This window comes from Sapajus apella, unplaced genomic scaffold, assembly GCF_009761245.1.
Source record: "Sapajus apella isolate SASKATOON/1434 unplaced genomic scaffold, GSC_monkey_1.0 scaffold40, whole genome shotgun sequence".
NCBI lineage: Eukaryota > Metazoa > Chordata > Mammalia > Primates > Cebidae > Sapajus > Sapajus apella.
Window position 1 is genome coordinate 16,228,041 of NW_022436980.1, and position 5,101 is coordinate 16,233,141.

The window sequence follows — 5,101 nt, forward strand, 5'->3', positions numbered from 1 at the left end:
AGGTCCTGATTCTTAATGGGGGTATACCATCACTCAGGGAAACAGCAAGAATTTGATTTTGAGGGTGTGAATGTGTGTGTGTGAAATGAGGTAGGATAAGTAATGTTAGGAGGTCGTACTGACTTGTCCCTTAATGTGAAGCCCCACAGGATCCTTTCACAGCAGGCCCCTTTCTCTTGCATTCTCATGTATCAGCACCTATTTTGCAAGATAAGTGGTCCTATGGGATGCCAGTAGACTTCCAGATGGTTACAAGTTCCTGATACCTAGCACAGCCCAGAAAAGAGAACAAAATCCCCTTATTCCTGATGTAACTTCCCCAATTTCCAGCGAATCAGCACCAAAGCCTAAGAAGCTATTAGCTACAAATTATTGCCTGTGTCAGGGTTTAGCTTACAGTGACCTTTTCCTCATTTTGATCGTAAAAAACACAACCTGAGATGGAGATTTTATATGCTAATGATCCAAGCCATGCATGTTAGAGCATGTAGATGCTAAGTGCATGCACCAACTGCAGGTTTGCCTTTGCATTTTTAATCTCAGCAGTATTTTATGAATATACATAAACAACTCCCCTAAAAGAAATTCCTCTTAAGGCACTAGCTGCTGTCTCTCCTTCTGAGAAACTCGCTCTGCCTCTCAAAGCGTACTTTTGCTTTGCAATAAATTACTTTGCCTACTTCTACTTTGGACTCACTCTCAAATTCTTTTGTGCTGCAAAGTCAAGAACCTAAACAGGCCACCAACAATAGTAAGAACACTTAACATGAAATCTATCCTCTTAACAAATTTGTAAGTTCACAATACCGTATTGTCAACTATGGGCACTATATTGTGCAGAAGATGTCTAGAAATTACTACTCTTGTGTAACTGTAACTTTATGTTCATTGAAAATGATTCCTCATATCTCCCCCTCTCCATCCCTTGCTAGCCATCATTCTATCGTCTACTCCTCTACCTTTGACTATTTTGGTTGAAATCCTACCATTTATGACACTGTAGACAGACATGAAAGACATTATGCTAAGTGAAATAAGTCAGTCACAGAAAGACAAAGAGTGCATGATTTCTCTTATGGGACATCTATCCAACTGGGCCTGCTGCCTGAGCACTCTGGCCTCTGCATGTCAAGAGGGAAGAGGTAAAGCTTGGGAAACGTAAATTATCCTGTTTTGTGAAGGAAGTAGTTCTGCTGTTAAGCAAAGAAGATGAGGAGGAATACATTTGTCGTTCAGGTAAGCTAACTGAAAATACGATTACATTCCTTTTCCAGATTTGATGGTGAACAGATACATGCAGCTGCCACAATCTGGTCAGAGCATGGTGAGCAGGAATTTGGGCTACTTCAGAATGAGACTCTCGGTTACTCCACCAGGTTAACCTTTAGTATCAATATAGAGACACTAGCCGACAGTAAAAGGAATCTAGAGAGAACAGAGGAATGAGAGAATAAATATAATTTGTGGCTTCAAGACCAGATGCTCCTAGAGTTTGTGCTAAGCAAGTGAATCACTGCAGTGCACATGAAAGATTATAATGGATACTGTGCAGAGACACCCAGTCCTTCAGGCCTTATTCCCTCAGCTACTGAAAATTTTGCCTTATGAGAGCTGCAAGTCCTCTTAGGAACCTTGCTCAAAATCACATCCCTTTCCTGGGGCAGATTGCAGCTGATTTCTACTCCTTGTAAAGGTATAAATGTCCACTCTCCTTTTCTAAACAGAGGACAATTTTAAAGGTCTCTCTTGCAAGTGCTTTTTATTAATCTATTGAGATAAACCAAATATTTTTCTGCTTTCTATGGTTAACATAACAATTTACACTAATTTTTAAAAACTGGTAAAATTTGCATTTCTGATGTATTGTCTTATTTATTTTTTAATTATACTCTAAGTTCTGGGGTACATATATAGAACGTGCAGGTTTGTTACATAGGTATGCATGTGCCATGGTGGTTTGCTGTATCCATCACCCGGCCGCCTACATTAGGTAAAGTACTGTTTCCGGGTTTGACCAAGGATGTTTGCCAAATGAGATTAGCATTTGAATCAGTGGACTGGGAGAGGAAGACTCATCCTCAGTGTGAATGGGCACCATCCAATCTACTGTTCTAGCATGGCTAGAACAAAGCAGGCAGAAGAATTTGGAATAAGCTGGCTTGTTGAGTCTTCTGGCTTTTATTTTTCTTTTGTGCTGGGTGCTTCCATCCACTCCTCCTGCCCTTGTACATCAGACCCCAGGTTCTTTGGCCTTTGGACTCTTTGACTTACATGAGTGCTTTGCTGGGGGGCTTTTGTGCCTTTGGTGACAGACTGAAGGCTGTGCTGTCAGCTTCTCTACTTTTGAAGCTTTCAGACTCAGACTGGGCCACTACTGGCTTCTTTCTTTCTTTCTCAGCTTGCAGATGGCCTATGATGGGACTTTGCCATGTGACCCTGTGAGCCAATTATTCTTAATAAACTTTCATATATACATATATCCTATTAGTTCTGTCCCTCTGCAGAGCCTTGACTAATACAGCTGGTCTAGAGCCTGGGACCATTGGGGCCAGCCTAGAGCTGGAGCAAGTTTGGAGGCTGGGTATCTGGGGTCCATTCTGGTACTTAGGTGGGCTTGGAACCTAGTACCACAAGACCAGACTAGAGCCTTGGGTTGGCTTGGCACAAGGGAAGACCTGGAGTTTGGGTACAGAGGGGGCACTCTGAATACTAGCTCTGTTGGGGCTGGTCTGATGGTATGGCTGACCTGAAGCCTGAATTTTCAGAGAATGGCCTGAGCCATGGTGTTATGGGAGCTGGCCTGGTGCAGTGATGGCTATGAGTAGAAGAATGGGTATTCCAGTTATAAAGGTCCATGCAGTGAAAAAATCAGGCAGGACATGGCACTGATGAGATAAATATTATTTGGCAGTCATTTATCAATTTTAGGTGAGTTAGGTAAGCTTATTAATATCTCCATGTATCAATATTCTCATTAGTAAAATAAAAACAATTTATCTTTTAAGATTGCTTTGCAGAAATTGTTAATAAGTATACACTTAGCATAGTTCAATTTGTAATAATTCCCATTTTGCAGACCTAAAAAACTGTCCATTCTTTCCCATTGTTCATTTACAATAAACTAAATTTGATGCTAAGTAACAACTTACCCCACAGTTAGTGTCTTAAAACAACACACATCTTTATCTCACAGTTTGGCTGAACTAGGAGTCTGGGCATAGCTTAACTGGGTCCTTTGCAAGACCGGGATCAAGATACTGGTGAGGGCTCCCTCTCACCAGGAGGTTTGACAGGCAATCTGTCTACTTCCAAGCTCACTAAGATTGTTGGCTGAGTTCATTTGCTTATGGCAGTATTACCGAAGGTCCTAGTTTCTTGCTGGCTATCAAGCACATGCCATCTTAGTTTCTAGAGACCATCCACATTTACTTGCCATGTGAACCTTTCCATGGACCCTCTTACAACATGGCCTCTTCAGAACCAGAAGGGGAGACAGTACGTCTTCCAAGAAGAAATCTTCTATAATGTACTGTATTTAAAAGACCCACATTTTATCATCTCTGTAGTATTTTGTTGATGAGAACCATTTCGCAGTTCTCACACTAAAAGTCAGGGTATTACACAGGAATGTAAACAGCAAGAGGAGAATATTATGCAGGCCCCCTTAAAACCTATTTACCACAAATCAGGATGATAACCTCAGGTCCCCAAAATAAACTATGAACTGCTATCATCTTTTTATTTCTCCCCCCTTAAAAAAGAAAATCTAAACCAGTAACTTTGCACAATCTTCAAATAGTCGGTGCTTTTGCCAAAGATAGTATCTCCCAGGTTACTCCACAGTACCTTTGGCAAACATCCTTTAATAAGAAATTATAATCTTTGACAATCTGCCATCTTTCCCATTGCCACCACCCTTCTTCAACTGATGGCAAATAGTTTTAATCAAAAGAATTATGAAGTGGCTATTTAAACACAAAATCCCTATACCTCCTCCAATATTCTTAAACTTTATTTTACTTCAAATTTAACCAAAGGTGTCAATCACTTGTTATTTTTCACAGTATGGTCTTTTACATTGTTCTATTGGTTCAGGAGTTTTCTCTTTCTAAAAATTATCCTTCTATTTATAACACATGTATCACAATGTAAAGCTATTATCTTCTTTAAATTCCTTTTAGCCTACCACACACAAAGTAAGAGTCTTGGGGTTTAGTGATTAATTTGTCGAGTGACAAATTCCTTTTTTTTACGGTACCCTCTTGCCCAGTCACAGCTGAGGATCATTGCCTGTACCTTATTTAATTTAAGCTTTATCAGGTTCTGTTTCCTCCCACTCTTACTCAGAAGCAAGCAAGCTGCCTTTCTACAAAAAATCTCCCTTGTTCTTTAAGGAGATTCCCTTACTTTTTATCTTCTTTTCATTTTCCTACCAGTGGCATTAGATCACATTATGTAAATTAAGCATATCAAAGTCAAGGAGACGAAAGGAAACCTGCAACAGCCAACAAGGTTTTATGTAAAATCCACTTTAATTAATATGTGGACTTTGGTTCTGAATGTGACTTTGGGAAAGGGGCAAAAAGTCTGGTGAAGTGAAAGTCACATATAATCATGGTTGCTATTTCATAAAATATTGCCCAAGAGTTTATTTGTGGTACAACCAATTAAGCTCCTAATTTCAAGATAGTTTTCAGTCATAAATACTTAAAAAGAATCAATTAATATATTGTCACCAAAGACAAAGAAAACAGGATAATAAAATGGAAAAAAATGCCATAGATAAAGTTAGAAGATAGGTTTAACCCTTGATTTGGAGCTAGCTGGGCATCATTTTTGTCATCTATAAAATAAGTGGAAGAATTATTTGATTTTTAAGATTTTTTTAAGTTCAATTGTATTTTGACCCCCCTTTTTTGTAAATAAAATCTTTTAAGGAAAAGATACATACTCAGAGATTAGAAAAACAGGTTGCATATAAGCAATTGTATTCTTGAATATTTTTGTAAAGTAACGTGTATTTCATTTAACAATGTTCAGCCCTTAAGTTCCTAAAACATATAGCCTATAGAGTAATTTGAAGCTTTGAAATTCTGTAAGA